We start from the raw sequence: 21,339 nt of genomic DNA, 5'->3' as shown, positions 1-21,339 counted from the left end.
CCTAACCGTGACCCTAACCCTAACCCTTAACCAAACCATACTTAACCCTAACCCAAACCCTAAACCCTAACTAACCCTAACCCTGACCCTAAACCTAACCCTAACCCTATCACTGACCCTAACCCTAACCCTAACCCTGACCCTAACCCTTAACCAAACCATACTTAACCCTAACCCTAACCCTGACCCTAACCCTAACCCTAACCCTGACCCTAACCCTTAACCAAACCATACTTAACCCTAACCCAAACCCTAAACCCTAACTAACCCTAACCCTGACCCTAAACCTAACCCTAACCCTGACCCTAACCCTAACCCTAACCCTGACCCTAACCCTTAACCAAACCATACTTAACCCTAACCCAAACCCTAAACCCTAACTAACCCTAACCCTGACCCTAACCCTGACCCTAAACCTAACCCTAACCCTTACCCTAACCCTAACCCTAACCCTGACCTTAACCAAACCATACTTAACCCTAACCCAAACCCTAAACCATAACTAACCCTAACCCTGACCCTAAACCTAACCCTAACCCTGACCCTGACCCTAACCCTAACCCTAAACCCCCTTAACTAACCCTAACTCTAACCCAAACCCCTAAATTCCATGGTTAACAAAAAAAAAAGCATGTGCAAAAAAACGCATACATAAGCATGCCAATGCGCACATATGCGCACCCATAGACTATAATGGGTGTCTTGCTGTAAAAAAACGCATTGCGCGCGCATGCGTTTTTTTGAGGCAAGTCGGACGCACCAAAAAATGCAACAGGTTGCATTTTGTGCACCCGAGCGCTTACCACAAAAAAACGCATGCGCGGTAAAACGCGTACAAACGCATGTGTATGCGCACATAAGCGCATCCCATGCAAAGTATAGGAAAAAAAAACGCATGCGCTATTTAGCGCTAAATTACCGCGAAAAAAACCGCAAATGTGAAACCAGCCTAACATAGTTTTGAAGGCTGAAGGAAGACCTTATGTCCATCTAGTTCAGCCTATTTTTAGTGCAGCTGTTCTGCATTGTTGATCCTGGGGAAGGCAAAAAACCCACAGAGTAGAAGCCAATTTTCTCCATAGGGAAAAAAATCCCTTCCCCTAAGTTGGGTCAACCATCTACCTATAATATTATGTTATTCGTAACCTTCTATACTGTTACTCACAAGAAAAACATCCATTCCTTTCTTAAATTCATTCAGTGAGTTGGCCATCACCACTTCCTCAGGAAGAGAATTCCAGAGCCTCACTGCTCTTTCCGTGAAGAACGCTCTTCTATGCTGGTGCAGAAATTGTCTTTCCTCCAAACGAAGAGAATGCCCCCTTGTTCTTGTCACAGTCCTTGGTACAAACAGTTCATTGGAGAGATCTCTGTATTGCCCTCTGATATACTTGCACATATATATTAGGTCTCCAGTAAGTCTTCTCTTTTCTAGAGTAAATAGACCTAATTTTGATAACCTTTCTGGGTTTTGTAGTGAACCAACTCCATTTATCATTTTAGTAGCCCGCCTTTGAACCCTTTCAAGTTCAGTAATGTCTTTCTTGAGCACCGGCGTCCAAAATTACACACAATACTCCAAGGGTGGTCTGACGAGTGATTTGTACAGAGGGAGAATTATGTTTTCATCTCGTGTCCCCAGACCTCTTCTAATGCATCCCATGACCCTATTTGCTTTGGTGGCAGCTGCCTGACACTGGGCACTCCAATTTAGCTTCTTATTGACTAAGATGCCTAAGTCTTTTTCCATGTCTGATTTCCCAAGCAGTTTCCCATTTAGTAAGTAATTGTAGCATCTGTTTCTCCTTCCCATGTGCATAACCTTACACTTATCTGTGTTAAACCTCATTTGCCATTTTTCAGCCCAATTCTCCATTATTCATCTTGGATATAATATACAAGATTTTGAGCATTTAAATATTACCCCGCTACTTGCTAAATTTAAAAAAAAAATAAATGACTGGTGCAAGTTACCACTGAGTATGGTGGGAAGGGCAAACCTGGTAAAAATGGTTCTCATGCCACAAGCTTTGTATGCCCTCCACAATGCGCCCATTTGGATTCCTGGTCGAATCTTTTATCAGATAAACAGAATATTTAGAGAGCTTATCTGGAAGAGGAGTGTTCCTAGAATTCGGTTGGAGGTTTTGCGTACATCTAAAGAACTGGGGGGGTTAGCGGTTCCTGACCCGTTTCTGTATTATCTTGCAGCCCAGTTGCAACATTTTAGAGGATGGGGGAGGAGGATTCCTTCATGTGAAGTTCCTCGTGATGTATGCTTACATGCGTAGTGGGAAGGGACTTACTGCTGCAGGCGCTAGACTCAGTGCAGTTCCGTCAGGGTCAAGCTATCAATACTCCGATAATGAAGTACATGGATAAGGTATGGAACACGGTCAAAGAAATATTGGGTATACAGGGAGTCACGGCGCATTCCCTGATCTGGAGAAACTTGACATGTACAGAGCTAAATAAATTAGAGGGTTTGAACTATGGGAGAGGAGAGGGCTTAACCCCTTCACGACCTTTGACACCACGTAGGCGTCATGAAGAGTCGTGCCAGAACGACCCATGACGCCTATGTGGCGTCATGACTTTAAAGCCCCCCTGCGGGTCGGGTGACCTAGGTCACTGAAAGGTCACCCGACCCGCAGATACAGGGGGCTTTGTTCTTCGCCACAGGGGGCGTGGCTTCGCCCCCACGTGGCTACGATCGCTCTGATTGGCTGTTAAAAGTGAAACAGCCAATCAGAGCGATAGTAATATTTCATCAATGAAAATTGATGAAATATTACAATCCAGCCATGGCCGATGCTGCTGTAGCATCGGACATGGCTGGAGACACCGATTCCACCCCCCCCCAGCGGCGATCGCCCCCCCCCGCAACTGAATGACAGCGGCGATCTGCCGCCGCTGTCATGATCTGCCCCCCTGCCATTCCCTCTGCTCCCCGCCAGCTTCCGATAACCCCCTCACCGCATCTCACCTCCCCCGGCACCTTCTAAGTCCCAGTGTCGCTCCCGGTGTCCGGCGGGTCCGGTTCATGGGCGCCGCCATCTTAGAAAATGGCGGGCGCATGCGCAGTGCGCCCGCCCGAATCTGCCGGCTGCAGATTCAATTCTTTAATTTTGATCACTCTCACAGTGATCAAAATGAAAGAAAAAGTAAATAAACCCCCCGATTATCACCCCACAACTAATAAAATAAAGAAAATATTTTTATTTTTATTTTTCCATTAGGGTTAGGGTTAGGGTTGAAAAGAGGGTTAGGGTTAGGGTTGAAAAGAGGGTTAGGGTTAGGGTTGAAAAGAGGGTTAGGGTTAGGGTTGGAAAGAGGGTTAGGGTTGGAAAGAGGGTTAGGGTTAGGGTTGGAAGGAGGGTTAGGGTTAGGGTTGGAAAGAGGGTTAGGGTTGGAAAGAGGGTTAGGGTTAGGGTTGGAAAGAGGGTTAGGGTTAGGGTTGGAAAGAGGGTTAGGGTCGGAAAGAGGGTTAGGGTTAGGATTGGAAAGAGGGTTAGGGTTGGAAAGAGGGTTAGGGTTAGGGTTGGAATTAGGGTTAGCGTTGGAATTAGGGTTAGGCTTGTGGTTAGGGATGTGTTAGGGTTAGGGCTGTGGTTAGGGGTGTGTTGGGGTTAGGGTTGGAGTTAGAATTGAGGGGTTTCCACTGTTTAGGCACATCAGGGGGTCGCCAAACGCGACATGGTGCAACCATTGATTCCAGCAAATTTTGCGTTCAAAAAGTCAAACGGTGCTCCCTCCCTTCCAAGCCCTGACGTGTGCCCAAACAGTGGTTTACCCCAACATATGAGGTATCAGCGTACTCAGGAAAAATTGCACAACAACTTTTGGGGACTAATTTCTCGTGTTACCCTTGGGAAAATAAAAAATTGGAGGCTAAAAAATTATTTTTGTGGAAAAAAATGATTTTTTCATTTTCACGTCTCTGCATTATAAACTTCTGTGAACCACTTGGGGGTTCAAAGTGCTCACAAAACATCTTACATACGTTCCTTGGAAGGTCTAGTTTCCAAAATGGGGTCACTTGTGGGGGGTTTCCACTGTTTAGGCACATCAGGGGCTCTGCAAACATAATGACGACCGCAGACTATTCCATCAAAGTCTGCATTTCAAAACGTCACTACTTCCATTCCGAGCCTAGACGTGTGCCCAAACAATGGTTCCCCCCACATATGGGGTACCAGTGTACTCAGGACAAACTGGACAACAACTTTTGGGGTCCAATTTCTCCTGTTACCCTTGTGAAAATAAAAAATTGCGGGCTAAAAAATCCTTTTTTGAGTAAAAAAAAGATTTTTTATTTTCACGGTTCTGCATTATAAACTTCTGTGAAGCACTTGGGGGTTCAAAGTGCTGCTCACCACACATCTAGATAAGTTCCTTGGTGGTCTAGTTTCCAAAATGGGGTCACTTGTGGGGGGTTTCCACTGTTTAGGCACATCAGAGGCTCTGCAAACGTAACATGATGCCTGCAGACCATTCGATCAAGTCGGTATTTCAAAACGTCACTACTTCCCTTCCGAGCCCCGACGTGTGCCCAAACAATGGTCCCTCCCCACATGTGGGGTATCAGCATACTCAGGGCAAACTGGACAACAACTTTTGGGGTCCAATTTCTCCTGTTACCCTTGTGAAAATAAAAAATTGCGAGCTAAAAATTCATTTTTTGAGGAAAAAAAAAGATTTTTTATTTTCATGGCTCTGCGTTACAATCTTCTGTGAAGCTCTTCGGGGTTCAAGGTGCTCACCACACATCTAGATAAGTTCCTTGGGGGGTCTAGTTTCCAAAATGGGGTCACTTGTGGGGGGTTTCCACAGTTTAGGTACATCAAGGGCTCTGCAAATGTAACATGATGCCCGCAGACCATTCCATCAAAGTCTGCATACCAAAACGTCACTACTTCCCTTCCGAGCCCTGACGTGTGCCCATACAGTGGTCATCCCCCACATATGGGGTATCAGCGTCCTCAGGACAAACTGGACAACAATTTTGGGGTCCAATTTCTCCTGTTACCCTTGTGAAAAAAAAATTGCGTGCTAAAATTCATTTTTTTTGAGGGAAAAAAAATGATTTTTTATTTTCACGGCTCTGCATTATAAACTTCTGTGAAGCACTTGGGGTTCAAGGTGCTCACTACACATCTAGATAAGTTCCTTGGGGGGGTCTAGTTTCCAAAATGGGGTCACTTGTGGGGGGTTTCTACTGTTTAGGCACACAGGGGCTCAGCAAATGTAACATGACGCCCGCAGTCCATTCCATCAAAGTCAGCATTTCAAAATGTCACTACTTCCCTGCTGAGCCCCAACGTGTGCCCAAACAGTGGTTCCCCCCCACATATGGGGTACCAGCGTACTCAGGACAAACTGGACAACAACTTTTGGGGTCCAATTTATCCTAGTACCCTTGTGAAAATAAAAAATTGCCAACTAAAAAAAATTTTTTTAGGAAAAAAAAAGATTTTTTATTTTCACTGCTCTGCATTATAAACTTCTGTGAATCACCTGGGGGTTCAAAGTGCTCACTATGCATCTAGATAAGTTCCTTAGGGGGTCTAGTTTCCAAAATGGGGTCATTTGTGGGGGAGCTCCAAAGTTTAGGCACACAGGGGCTCTCCAAACACGACATGGTGTCCGCTAACGATTGGAGCTAATTTTCATTTCAAAAAGTCAAATGGCACTCATTCCCTTCTGCGCCCTGCCGTGCACCCAAACAGTGCCCCCCCCCACATATGGGGTACCAGCGTACTCAGGACAATCTGGACAACAACTTTTTTGGTTCAATTTCTCCTGTTACCCTTGTGAAAATAAAAAATAGCGTGCTAAAAAATCATTTTTGAGGAAAAAAAATGATTTTTTATTTTCACTGCTCTATGTTATAAACTTTTGTGAAGCACTTGGGGGTTCAAAGTGTTCACTACACATCTAGATAAGTTCCTTAAGGGGTCTAGATTCCAAAATTGTGTCATTTGTGGGGGAGCTCCAAAGTTTAGGCACACAGGGGCTCTCCAAATGCGACATGGTGTCCGATAACGATTGGAGCTAATTTTCCATTCAAAAAGTCAAATGGCGCTCCTTCCCTTCCGGGCCCTGCCGTGCACCCAAACAGTGGTTTATGACCATATATGAGGTATCGGTGTACTCAGGAGAAATTGCCCAACAAATTTTAGGATCCATTTTATCCTGTTGCCCATGTGAAAATGAAAAAACTGAGGCTAAAAGATAATTTTTGTGAAAAAAAGTACTTTTTTTTTTACGGATCAATTTGAGAAGCACCTGGGGGTTCAAAGTGATCACTATGCATCTAGATAAGTTCCTTGGGGGGTCTAGTTTCCAAAATGGCATCACTTGTGGGGGAGCTCCAGTGTTTAGGCACACAGCGACTCTCCAAACGCGACATGGCAAGCGCTAAATATTCCAGCATATTTTCCATTCAAAAAGTCAAATGGCGCTCCTTCCCTTCTGAGCCCTGCCGTGCGCCCAAACAGTGGTTTTTGACCACATATGAGGTATCGGTGTACTCAGGGGAAATTGCCCAACAAATTTTATGATCCATTTTATCCTGTTGCCCATGTGAAAAATGAAAAAATTGATGCTGAAAGAAAATTTTTGTTGGAAAAATTAAAATGTCCTTTTTTTCCTTCCATGTTGCTTTAGTTCCTGTGAAACACCTAAAGGGTTAATAATCTTCTTGAATGTAGTTTTGAGTAGCTTGAGGGGTGCAGTTTTTAGAATGGTGTCACTTTTGGGTATTTTCTACCATATAGACCCCTCAAAGTAACTTCAAATGTGAGGTGGTCCCTAAAAAAAATGGTTTTGTAAATTTTGTTGTAAAAATGAGAAATCGCTGGTCAACTTTTAACCCTTATAACTTCCTAACAAAAAAATTTTGCTTCCAAAATTGTGCTGATGTAAATTAGACATGTGGGAAATGTTATTTAGTAACTATTTTGTGTCACATAACTCTCTAGTTTAACAGAATAAAAATTCAAAATTTGAAAATTTTCAATTTCTGATTTTTTCACAAATAAACGCAAAAATTATCGATCTAAATTTACCACTAACATGAAGCCCAATATGTCACGAAAAAACAATCTCAGAATCGCTAGGATGCGTTGAAGCGTTCCAGAGTTATTACCTCATAAAGGGACACTGGTCAGAATTGCAAAAAATGGCCAGGTCATTAAGGTCAAAATAGGCTGTGTCATGAAGGGGTTAAACTAGTATCACAGCTTTATTCGGAAGGTTAGTTTCGATCTTTTGAGGATCTCAAACAGACATTTTCCATCCCTAATAAAAGATTTTTTCAATATCTCCAGCTGAGACATGCTTGTGAAGCACAACAGTGACTCGCTCCACTAGGTAATCCAGCTAAATCTCCGCTGTTGGATAGAGTAGTGATGGGAGGAGGATCAAGAGGTATTATATCCATGATATATGCAACCATGTTGGAAAAGAGAGTGGTAAGTTTGGAGACACTGAAGAATAAGTGGCAAGTTGATGTAGGTGATTTAACAGATGATGAATGGGAGAATGCATTGCAAGAAGTCACGAAAGTCTCGGTTAGCGAGGCTCAGAGTGTCGCATCTTTATTTGTTTCATCGAGTTTATCGAACCCCTGTATGGCTGTTGAAAATGGGCTATGCTAGAGAGGCAGATTGTTGTAAATGTGGAACGCCTAAAGCTGATCTGATACACATGACCTGGAACTGTCCTCGGTTACGTAGGTTTTGGGGAGGTGTGAATGATTTACTTAATACTGTCTATCAATGTCAAATGGTACTAGACCCCAAAATGGCTCTTCTGGGGCGGGTGGAGACTTTGCCGCTTTCGGAGAAGCACCAGCAGGCAGTCTCACGAATATTATATCAAGCTCGTAAAAGGGTGGTGGCTCACTGGAAGAGATCTTCCGTACCCACAATCATGGAAGTTACTGATGCAGTTAATAATAATATGGATATGGAAAAATATGTGTATCAAAAGAGAAGAACAACTAAGAAATGGGAAGATATGTGGGCACCTTGGTTGGACACACCCGGGTTGGCACCTCCTAGATTAACATGGATGAGAGCATTGAGGAGGATATAACCCAAAAATTGTAGCTATGAGAGATCAAATGCATCGGGAGAGACGAGAGGTGTTTTTTCGGGTGAGGGTGGGGGGTGAGTTGGGAGGGATTTTTGTGAGGTTCTATTGTGTTTATGTAATACACTCTTTGGGAAATATCCTGTATATGACTACCTGCTTTTTCAATTCATCAGGGGAAGGTGGTACAAAATCCTTTGAAACCCAGGCATGGTTCATTTTAATGAAGGTGAGATCACCAACATTTTGGGTCAACAGCCGGGTCCTTCTTTCTGTCAGGATTGATCCAGCAGCACTGAAGACTCTTTCTGATAGCACACTACCAGCAGGGCAAGCGAGCTCCTGTAAGGCATATTGTGCCAATTCAGGCCAGGTGTCCAGTTTAGAGGGCCAGTAGTCAAAGGGGAATGAACTGTGAGGGAGAACATCGATAGGGGAGGAGAGGTAATTTTGAACCATAGTTGACAACTGCTGTCTCCTGTCTGTTGCAATCGATTCAGTATTAACAGTCATGTGAGCGGTCCTCGAGAAATCAGTCCACAACATGGTCATGAAACCCCTGTCTCCAACGCCAGTTCGGCTGTGTGCACCACGAACACCTCTTCTATTTGGCCCAGTACGGCTCGTGGTAGAACCTGCACCGCTGCTGTGTGCTGAGAATGCCTCTTACAAACGGTTTACCAGAGTTGCTTGTTTGTTCGCCAGTATTAGGTCTAGGTTCTCCTGTGGCATGATGTTCTGTAATTTGCCTTTATAGCATGGATCGAGGATGCTGGCCAACCAATAGTCGTCATCCTTCATAATTTTGACAATGCGGGGGTCCCTTTTTAGGATCCGCAAGAGATAATCACACATGTGGGCCAATGTTCCAGGTGTCAATGATGCACTGACAGTGGTGGGTGGAGAAGTGCTGGCCAACCAATAGTCGTCATCCTTCATAATTTTGACAATGCGGGGGTCCCTTTTTAGGATCCACAAGAGATAATCACACATGTGGGCCAATGTTCCAGGTGTCAATGATGCACTGACAGTGGTGGGTGGAGAAGCACTTTCTGCCAAATCCACATCCCTCCAGTCACGCACAAACCCTGTACATGACCTGGGCAAGCCAACATTTTCTCTTGCCCCCCGAGAAGCATCCTCCTCCCCAAAATAATCATCCCCCTCATCCTCCTCCTCCTCCTCTTCTTCCTCCACCTCGTCCAGGACAGTTCCCTGAGCAGACAATGGCTGACTGTCATCAAGGCTTCCCTCCTCCTCCTCCTCCTCCTTTTCCTCCTCCTGCAGATGCCTGATCCTTAATGTGCGTCAAAGTTTGCATGAGCAGATGCATAAGTGGTATGCTCATGCTTATGATGGCGTCGTCTGCGCTTACCAGCCGTGTGCATTCCTCAAAACACTGAAGGACTTTACAGAGGTCTTTCAGCTTGGACCATTGCAAACCCGACAACTCCATGTCTGCCCTCAAACTGCCTGCCCGTGTATCCTCCCACAAATGCATTATAGCCTGCCTCTGTTCGCACAGCCTCTCCACCATGTGCATGGTGGAGTTCCACCTTGTTGCAACGTCTGATTAGGCAGTGCTTGGGGAGGTGGAGCGATCGCTGCAGCCTCTGCATACGACTGGAGTCTACGGGCGAGCGACGGATATGCAAGCACAGTCTTCGCATCTTATGGAGCAGGGATGTTAACTCTGGATAATTGTTTAGGAAGCACTGCACCACCAGGTTCAAGGTGTGAGCCAGCACAACACACAAGAACACACTGACCATAAGTCCTGAATGTAAATATATACATACTTTATTATTTTATAAATAAAGGTACTTGAGGTATTTTAAAAGTGGCAAAGCATCAGTGTTTTATAATATAAAAATATACATAAGAGGGCAGTACTATCCATTTCATAAGGACATATTATTGCAGTAAATGGTGCTAACAAATATATATATATCTCAACAGTGAAAAAAAATTTTTAAAAACCAAAATGATAATATATATTCATAAGTAAGGTGCATACAAATTAGTAAAAATTTTATATCAATTCCCTATAGGTGTACATCATAATTATACAAATAAGAAAACGTATATAAAGTGCAAAAAATATATAGGTATTAAAATGCAATATTAGTGCAAAAATAGTGAACACCATATGTGTCACTGCATAGATATACCATGTGAATAATGGGAATAATACCCAATAGCACCAATAGGTGTCAGTATATGCATAGTTTATGTCATGGACCAGGAAAATTTCTGAAAACAGCGTTAGACATCAAAGAGTATGGTAAGTATAAGGTATAACTTACAAGTTACACTGCACCTGATCTGGACAGCCGCCCTCCCCAACACGTGTTTCGACCCTTAGCCTTCATCAGGGGGTGGCGCCTATAGGAGACAGGTAAGTATATATACCCAAACTCAACCAATCGCACATCGGATATAGCAAAACTGGCCAATCAAAGCGGAAGGGTGTGTTTAACAATCACCATGATGAACCTCCCATCCTATTCTACCTCATACGTCATTTAATCAAAACCATATCATTATAAGCTGTGAATCGTTGCAATATGTGTGAAAACAGGAGACCAGGCCCTAATAGCGCGTGACAAACAAGAAGTAATCATCACCGCTCATAAATACAAAGCATCCCTAGTAACATAATGACAGGCATACTGCGCATTACAGTTAAAACATGGCCACCGCTACTCATAGATATACAGCGTCCATAGTAACTAGTGTTGAGCGATACCATCCAATATTCAGAAATATCGGATCGGATTGGATCGGCCCGATACACAAAAAGTATCAGGTATCGCCGATTCCGATACCGGAAGTCCCATTCAAGTCAATGGGACAGAAATATCGGAATTAAAAAAAACCCTTTCTTGCCTTGTACATCCTGTTTGGGAAGGGGGAAGAGTGTGGGCGGTGTGTGGGCGGACACTGTGCGTGTCTGTGTGTGCGGGCGGGGCCTGTGCGGGCCTCTCGGGGTCTGTGCCGACTGTCGGGGGCCTGTACGGGCCTCTCGGGGGTCTGTACAGGCCTGTTGGGGGCCTGTGCCGGCTGCCGGTGGTCTGTACGGGCCTCTCGTGGGCCTGTGCCGGCTGTCTGTGGTCTGTGCCGGCTGCCGTGGGCCTGTGCCGGCTGCCGGTGGTCTGTGCGGGCCTCTCGGGGGCCTGTGCCGGCTGTCGGTGGTCTGTGCGGGCCTGCCGGGGGTCTTGTGTGTGCAGGCATCGTCCGATGGGACTACAAGTCCCATCGGGCGATGCCTGCTACAATGACGGTGATTGACACATTGGCCAATGATGGGACAGTAGTAGTTCCATCATCTGGCTAATGTGTTGAATGTAAAAAAAAACATACTACATACATACTACATATATACTACATTCATACAACATACATACTACATATATACTACATTCATACAGCATACATACTACATACATGCTACATATATACTACATTCATACAACATACATACATACTACATACATGCTACATATATACTATATTCATACAACATACATACATACTACATACATGCTACATATATACTGCATTCATACAACATACATACATACTACATATATACTACATTCATACAACATACATACATACTACATACATGCTACATATACTATATTCATACAACATACTACATACAGTACATGCTACATATATACTACATTCATACAACATACATACATACTACATACATTCTACATGTATACTACATTCATGCAACATACATACATACTACATACATGCTACATATATACTGCATTCATACAACATACATACATACTACATACATGCTTCATATATACTACATTCATACAACATACATACATAGTACATACATACATACATACTACATACATACAATACATTCATACAATACATACATAAAGACATACAGTACATATAACAGAGTACATACTCACCATCACTTGTCACTTTGATCCCCGAAGCCAGTGTCATCTGTGGAAAAATATGAAAATAACAAACAAACAATATACTCCCTGATCCGCAGAAATCCACGCGTGTTGTGAGTTCATTTTCCCCTTCACTACTGAGGCCCGAGGAACTCCCTCTTCTGGTAAAGAAAGGTAGTGATCCTGATTATCAAACACCTGAGCCTGATGATGATGACTGGCTGAGTGGAGTTACTGACTGGATATAAGGCTGCCAACGCCCTTCTGCCCTGCAGGTGATTTCTCTGTGGGATCCTTGAAGACCAGTCTGAATTCCTGCTCTTCTAAAGCTAAGTTTTCTGCTCGGCTTTTTGCATTTGTGCTTTGTCTTTGTTTTGCTTTGTTTTTCTGGATTTCTGCCATTCCCTGCTGGGGTGTGCTGAATTCCTTTAGCTCTGTCTTCTGAAAATACCTGAGTGCTGATTTAGTTTTTGAAGCCTAGCTGCTTCAGGGTCTTTTTCCATATCAGCTTGTTGGCTTATGTGTTTGACAGGGTTTTGGCAGATTGCAGACAGCAACCTTCCTGTTCTGTTTTGTTGGCTTGGGCCCCATCATTTGCTCAGCCTATCTTTCTATCTGTGTGAGTGTTTTTTCATCTTGCTTCACCATCATTATATGTTGGGGGCTGCCTTTTACTTTGGGGTCTGCTCTGGGGCAGTTTAGATATCCTTTTCTGTCTTTAGGCTATTTAGCTCTCCGGCTGTGATCGAGGGGTCTAGGGCATCGTAGGAACCCCCCACGGCTACTGCTAGTTGTGTTGATAGGTTCAGGGGTCTGCAATCTGATAGTTGCCAACTTCTCTGGTTTTCTGGACGTAGCTTCTATTTTTGTGTCTGCCTCCTACGGTGACTCAGTCATAACACACGCGTGTCCCACGCCGATCTCCCGTGGAGTACAGCAGCATCAGCTGATGCGACTGCTCTCTACGGGGCTCCAGGAATCCAGTGACGGGAGGTAGGTATCCTTCTGCACTGTATTCCTCCGCCACTGTAAAAAAATAGTCCCTGGTCTCACTTTATGGCAAAAGCTGCATGGGAACTTTCTCACACAGCAATGCCAAAAGTGAGACTAGGGACTATTTTTTTACGGTGGCGGAGGAATACAGTGCTGAAGGATACCTACCTCCCGTCATTGGATTAGTGAAGCCCCTAGAGAGCGGTCGCATCAGCTGATGCTGCTGTTCTCCACGGGAGATCGGCGTGGGACCCTCGTGGATTTCTGCGGATCAGGGAGTATATGGCTTGTTTGTTATTTTCATATTTTTTCATAGATGACACTGGCTTCGGGGATCAAAGTGACAAGTGATGGTGAGTATGTACTCTATGTTATATGTACTGTATGTCTATATGTATGTATTGTATGAATGTATTGTATGCAGTATGTATGTAGTATGTATGCAGTATGTATGTAGTATGTATGTACTATGTATGTATGTTGTATGAATGTAGTATATATGAAGCATGTATGTAGTATGTATGTTGTATGAATGTAGTATATATGTAGCATGTATGTAGTATGTATGTATGTTGCATGAATGTAGTATACATGTAGAATGTATGTAGTATGCATGTATGTTGTATGAATGTAGTATATATATAACCCCTGATGTACCAAAACAGTGGAAACCCCCCACAAATGACACCATTTTGGAAACTAGACCCCCAAGGAACTTATCTAGATGTGTGGTGTTAACTTTGAACCCCCAAGGGCTTCACAGAAGTTTATAACGTACAGCCGTACAATTAAAAAATCATATTTTTTCCACAAAAATGATCTTTTCACCCTCAATTCTTATTTTTCCAAGGGTAACAGGACCCTAAAAGTTATTGTGCAATTTGTCCTGAGTACTCTGATACCCCACATGTGGGGGTAAACCACTATTTGGGCGCATGGCAGAGCTTGGAAGGGAAGCAGCGCCATTTGACGTTTTTGGCTGGAATTGAGATCGGACACCATGTCGCGTTTGGAAAACCCCTGATGTACCAAAACAGTGAAACCCCCCCCACAAATGACACCATTTTGGAAACTAGACCCACCAAGGAACTTATCTAGATGTGTGGTGAGCACTTTGAACCCCCCAGTGCTTCACAGAAGTTTATAACGACCGGGTGTGAAAATAAAAAAATCTTATTTTTTCAACAAACATGATCTTTTAGTCCCCATTTTTTATTTTCCCAAGGGTAACAGGAGAAATTGGATCTGAAAAGTTGTTGTCCAATTTGTCCTGAGTACGCTGATACCCCATATGTGGGAGAAAACTACTGTATGGGCATACGTCAGGGCTCGGAAGGGAAGTAGTGACGTTTTGGAATGCAGACTTTGATGGAATGGTCTGCGGGTGTCATGTTGCCTTTGGAGAGCCCCTAATGTACCTAAACAGTGGAAACCCCCCACAAATGACCCCATTTTGGAAACTAGACCCCCTAAGGAACTTATCTAGATTGTGGTGAGCACTTTGAACCCCCCAAGGGCTTCACAGAAGTTTATAATGCCCGGTCATGAAAATAAAAAAATCGCATTTTTTCCACAAACAAGATCATTTTAGTCCCCAATTTTTTCATTTTCCCAAGGGTAACAGGAGAAATTGGACGCCAAAAGTTGTTATCCAATTTGTCCTGAGTACGCTGATACCTCATATGTGGGAGAAAACGACTATATGGGCACACGTCGGGGCTCAGGAGGGAAGTAGTGACGTTTTGGAATGCAGACTTTGATGGAATGGTCTGCGGGTGTCATGTGCGTTTGGAGAGCCCCTGATGTACCTAAACTATTGAAACTCCCCACAAGTGACCCCATTTTGGAAACTAGACCCCCCACAGAACTTATCTAGATGTGTGGTGAGCACGTTGAACCCCCAAGTGCTTCACAGAAGTTTATAACGCCCGGGCGTGAAAATAAAAAAATCATTTTTTTCCACAAAAATCATATTTTTGCCCCCAATTTTTTATTTTTCTAAGGGTAACAGGAGAAATTGGACCCCAAAAGTTGTTTTGCAATTTGTCCTGAGTAGGCTGATACCCCATATGTGGGGGTAAAACACAGGGCACATGGCAGAGCTTGGAACGGAAGGAGCACCATTTGACTTTTTCAACGCAGAATTGGCTGGAATTGAGATCAGACGCCATGCTGCATTTGGAGAGCACCTGATGTGCCCAAACAGTGGAAACCACCCAATTATAACTCCAACCCTAACCCCAACACAACCCTAACCGTAATCTCAGCCCTAACTCTAGCCCTAGCCCTAACCCTAGCCCTAACCCTAGCGGGAAAATGGAAATAAATACATTTTCTTTTAATTTTATTATTTTTCCCTAACTAAGGGGGTGATAACGGGGGGTTCATTTACTATTTATGGTGGTTTTTATGTTTGGCAGCTGTCGCACGCTAAAAGACGCTTTTTATTGTAAAAATAGTTTTTGCATCACCACATATTGAGAGCTTTAATTTTTGTATATTTTGACCCACCAAGTCATGTTAGGTCTTATTTTTTGCGGGACGAGTTGACGTTTTTATTGGTACCATTTTCGGGCACGTGACATCTTTTGATCGCTTTTTATTCCGATTTTTGTGACGCAGATTGAACAAAAATCAGCATTTCATGAATTTCTTTTAGGGGGGTGCGTTTACACCGTTCCATCTGCGGTAAAATTGATAAGGCGGTTTTATTCTTCGGGTCAGTACGGTTACAGTGATACCTCATTTAGGTCGTTTTTTTATGCTTTGTCGGTTTCATGCAATGAAAACAATTTTACATAAAGCATAATTATTTTTGCATCGCTTTATTCTGCGAGCTATAACTTTTATTTTTTGCTGATGATGCTGTATGTGGCTTGTTTTTTGCGGGACAAGATCCGTATGGCGGTATTATCACTACTGTATATGCTGGTAATATTTTGATCTGCTCTGGTGCTATTTGTTTGGTAGGCTAAGTTCCCGTGAAGAGTAGTTGGTGAGTTTTTGATGTCGCAGATTTTCTGCTGCATTTTCCACCTATTTTTGTATCTTTTTGACTGTGATTTTTGGTTAATTTAGTATGTTATGTGTTGAATAAATCTGCTTTAATTTTGATACTTCCTGGTACTCGGCTTTAACAAAGGTTTACTGAAAGAGTCATGTGTGGATTTTATGCATTTTGCGTTTTTTACCTACGTATTTTCCTCATCTAATGCAATTCTATAGATAAAATCTGCATATAAATCTCAGCGTAATCACAAGAAAAATGTATCCTGTATATTGTGGATTTCAAACACACGCACCGCAGGTCATTTTATACAGGGTATAAAAAATCACAGTGGGCATGAGATTTCTAGAAATCCCATCAACTTTGTGGGGACTGTAAGAAAATGTGTTTTCTTTGCAGTGAAAATATTCAATGTGAGAACTTAACTATATATCGCAATATTATTATTATGAAATCTGGTTCTTCCCTCCATGCCTGAGTTTGAAACTGATGCTCAGCCTATGGTATTGCCACAATAATTATTGCTAGGCAACTTCCTTTTATGGTGAGATGTCCCTTTAAGATTCCATCACCAGATTCCATTATGACATCACTGATGACAAGTTAACATTCCACCCCAAGATTCCATTATGACATCATAATGCTCCGCCACTACTTAACCAAGTGCTTACTGCCCAGGTGTCATTATTGTCAGTGATTGGCTGCGAAGCTGGTGATATACTGACTGCGCTTGGATTTGTTTGAAATGTCTGACATTTCTTCAGATAAACTTGAGGAGTTGGCACTACTCCAGGGGATTCTTACCACCTATGCCCCTGACAATGTGCTACCAATACCCGATGGCGTCCTCAGCTTCACTTACCGGCTGGTTATGAAGCAAGTGAGAGACTGCCTGACCAAACACCAACAAGGTCGTATAAGCTCAGAATATCTTGAGCATTTACAGATGAACATCAGGACATTAGTACAACAGGTAACAGACAATCTGGGCAAAGCATATAAAGAAATAATGGATAATATTCATAAAATACAAGCTTGGGAGGGGCGGTGATAGCGTGGGCCCGCGTGCTCTACAATGCCAGGGCTGAATTTTACTCCCAGTCCACCCTGGTCACAATATGAAGAAAAAGTAAATGTTTACACATGTAAAGAATATTTAGCATCCAAAACCTGGTTTAAATAATTTTTGGGGGGAAAGACGGATGTAAAAGCCTGATAAGAAGAGCAAAGCCATGATTTTCCCTCTATCCTTGATTCTGGTTCTGATGCTCAACAAATTATGTTGCCAATTTAATTGTTACTAGAATGTTTCTAGGCAACTTCCCTTTATGGTGAGATGCCCCTTTAACCACCACCTTACGATTTTCCATTTTATGCGCTTTCGTTTTTTTGCTCCCCTTCTTCTCAGAGCCAGAACATTTTTTACCATCAATATAGCCTATGAGGGCTTGTTTATTGCAGGCTGAGTTGTAGTTTTAAATATCACCATAGATTACATATATTGTACTTGAAAACGGGGAAAAAATTTCAAGTGCTGTGAAATTGCAAAACAGTGCAATTCCACAAATTTTTTTAATTTAAAATGTTTACTAAATGCTAAAACTGACCTGGTAATATGATTCTACAGGACAGTACGAGAATGCAGATACCAAACATGTATAGGTCCTTTTTTTAATTAAGTGGTGGGAAAAACATCTGAACGCCGGCCATGAGTCGGTGTTCCTAAAAGAAGATCAATGGACAGGCACACTGGTCTTCTGCAGACCCCCGGCTTTTATGATAACCCATCGCAACCCCAGAATCATGTGACAAGGGCGCTGTTGAGCGAGACTTGTGACACGGTTTCGGATAGCACGTCTGATATGCAGTTGTCAGTGATTGACAGCAGCATTTAAGTGGTTGACAGCCAAAATCCATCTGCATCTATTTGCAGGACATGACAGCTGATCACATCAGCTGTCATGTACGGGTAGAGATGCGGGCTCTGGTGCTGCCTAAAAAAAGACAGAGACACAACCATGGATGTAACTATACTTTCAAAGTTGTAACTGGGTTAAGATTCCATCCCCGGATTCCATGATGACATCACTGATGGCATGTTAACATTCCACCACAAGATTCCATTATGACATCATAATGCACCACCACTACCTACCCAAGTGCTTACTGCCCAGGTGTCATTGTTGTCAGTGATTGGCTATGAAGCTGGTGATATACTGACTGCACTTGGATTTTTTTGAAATGTCTGGAATTTCTTCAGATAAACTTGAGGAGTTGGCACTACTCCAGGGGATTCTTACCATCTATCCCCCTGCCCATGTGCTACCAGTACCCGATGGCGTCCTCAGCTTCACTTACCGGCTAGTTGTGAAGCAAGTGAGAGACTGCCTGACCAAACACCAACAAGGTCGTATAAGCTCAGAATATCTTGAGCATTTACAGATGAACATCAGGACATTAGTACAACAGGTAACAGACAATCTGGGCAAAGCATATAACAATAATAATGAATGATATTCACAGCACATGAAACAATAATGAATAATATTTATAAAATACAAGTTTATTTACATGAAACATGTAGTTTGGCCAAGAGCAATATAATTTATAGCTTATAAGAAATATCCATATATGTATTAAATGTAGCTGTAGATTGCACTAGTAAAATGGTGACATAAATAGCGTCCTATATTCTCTACTTTCTCTCATGATTTTCCTTTTTTGTTTATTTCCATTTTTATAGGCTGAAGAAAAATCCCAATGTGGAGATTTGGCCTTTTTTAAACAATTGGCCCAACATTTCCTGTATGTACTAGAGTTTATTGCCCGCCCACTGAAGCATTTGGTAAGAATCCGTCATCTTCTATATCTCAGGTCTTTCTTGTCTGATCTTCTCCAGATTACTAGTCATATAGCAGATTGTCATATTTCTCATTATAGAAGCCCCCTGTCCGCTCCAGGCAGATACAGGATCTTTTATGGCAGCCTGTCTCTGCTCCATCCTCTGTGGTGACAGTCTGTACTGTGCTCAGTGGTGCGGACCTTTCATATCACATCGGTCTCGCTTTATCTTCACAATCTTCCTTCTTGTAAATGCTGCAGTTCTGGTAATAGATGTTATTGGAGAACTGTTGTATATACAAGTCCCTTATATATTAATGTGGATTTACTGGACGGAGCGGCCGTGTATATTCCCCGCAATTATGTTAATCCAGGTTTAGTCCATTCTGTCTTTTGTGTACTGTAATTTAGTATTTGTGAGTTGTTATATTAATTGCACATATTATATCCATCAGGAAACACCGGCCGGTGACTCCAAAGAGGGGCAACACCGAAATATCGCTGATTCCAATACCAGTGAGCCAGGGCTAAAAAGTGATCTGATTGAAGGTAAGCTGATCATCTCGCATTCCTACAAACATTAATATTATGGAGACACCAGAGAATATATAAATTTACTCTTCATCCTCTGTATGAGGCCGGTGACGGCTCCTGAACCTCCTGTAGACTGTAATGGAGAGGGCTCATGCAATTCTGAAAACCCCTTTGGTTCTCTCTTCTGGGATCTTCTCAGCCCCAAAATGCACAGAGGACATCACAAGGTCCCCATCCAAGTCACTGTCAGATCCCGAACAATCACACATTTATGGCAGAGTATATCTATCTATGGATGTGCCATAAGTATATACAGTATGTGCAGAATATCCATATAACTAGTATTATACCATTTACTTGTCTTTCCTTCCTTATATCAATGTGTTATATATTAAGTTCTCATATAGTCTAATACATGATGTCTCATTATTTTATCATTATATTAGAGACAACTGAGCCGGCAACTGCTGACGGTGGAATATCTGAGACACCAGAGATCCCCGAATCTGCCAGTGTAAGTATCAGAGAAAACATCTGTATATCATCAGATAACGGGGTATGAATTACACATCACATGTTACACCCCAGAGTACAGTGGGTTAACTCTATTCTTAATGAATGTAGATTTGACCTATTATTATTATTCCTGTCTCCTCTGTGTGATGTCCCTTACCATCCCCTCCAGTACAATGATACATGTGTATGGAGGATATCCCTATAATATAATAGTGTCTGGGGAGCGTCCTGCTGGTATCATGTCCTCTACATCTGCTGCAGTGTAATCAGCGGGGACATAATGTAGAGAAGTTCCTGCATCTGCAGCTTTTATCTTCCTGCAACTTATATGTCTTATTGTCATTTCTTATTCTTCTAGGCCGTGATCAGATCATTGACCCCTATGAGAAAACCAAGTAAGAGCGACTATACCCAGATCAAAGAGATCAGCAGTGGAGGTTTTGGGTGAGCGTTATGTATAATCTTCATTTTTCCCAAACTCCTTATGATGATGCCTCAGTCTATATGTCCTGCCTTATGGAAATTCCTGTATATGAGTCCACATCTAAATGTTACTGTATTCCAAGATCTGTAACATTTTTATTTTTTCATCCCATAGAGCTTTGTAAGGACTTGTTTTTTGTGTGTTGAGCTGTTGTTATCGGTACCACTTTGCACTAGATCTAATCTACATCTAGTCATCTACTCCACATCTATTTGTCCCGATTCACCTCAGTTATGATGTGATATGTATGAAAACCTCCCATAAGGACTCATACTCACTTGCGAGAGACTCGCACTATTCTGGTGCCAGTCTCACATGGAAACCTGGCACAGCTGCCGGCACTGGGACTGGAGTGTGCGGCTACATGTATCTCTATGCAGCCGCACGCTCCGGTCCCAGTGCCAGTGGTAGTGCCGGGTTTTCATGCGAGAGACTAGCACGAGAATCATGCGAGTCTCTCGTAAGTGAGTATGAGCCCTAAGTGATCATTTATGCTGAGTAATTTTGTGTATTTCCAGACATTGGTTTCTAGTGACGGCCATACATCTAGTATTAACTATTAGTGATGAGCGAGTATACTTGTTACTCGTGATTTCCGAGCATGCTCGGGTGTTCTCTGAGTATTTTGGCATGCTCGGAGATTTAGTTTGTGTCGCCGTAGCTGCATGATTTGCGGCTCCTAGACAGCCTGAATACATGTGGGGATTTCCTAACAAACAGGCATTCCTCCTCACGTGTATTCAGGCTGTCTAGGAGCCGCAAATCATGCAGCTACGGCGACACAAACGAAATCTCCGAGCACGCCAAAATACTCAGAGAACACCCGAGCATGCTCGGAAAACTCAAGTAACGAGGATACTCGCTCATCACTATTAATCACTATTAACTATTAGGACAGAAGATCATTTGACATACAGTATAGACAGACT

Source organism: Dendrobates tinctorius, unplaced genomic scaffold (genome assembly GCF_039654945.1).
Source record: "Dendrobates tinctorius isolate UK_male_01 unplaced genomic scaffold, ASM3965494v1 ptg000005l, whole genome shotgun sequence".
Classification (NCBI taxonomy): domain Eukaryota; kingdom Metazoa; phylum Chordata; class Amphibia; order Anura; family Dendrobatidae; genus Dendrobates; species Dendrobates tinctorius.
Note: the sequence above shows the minus strand (reverse complement) of the source record.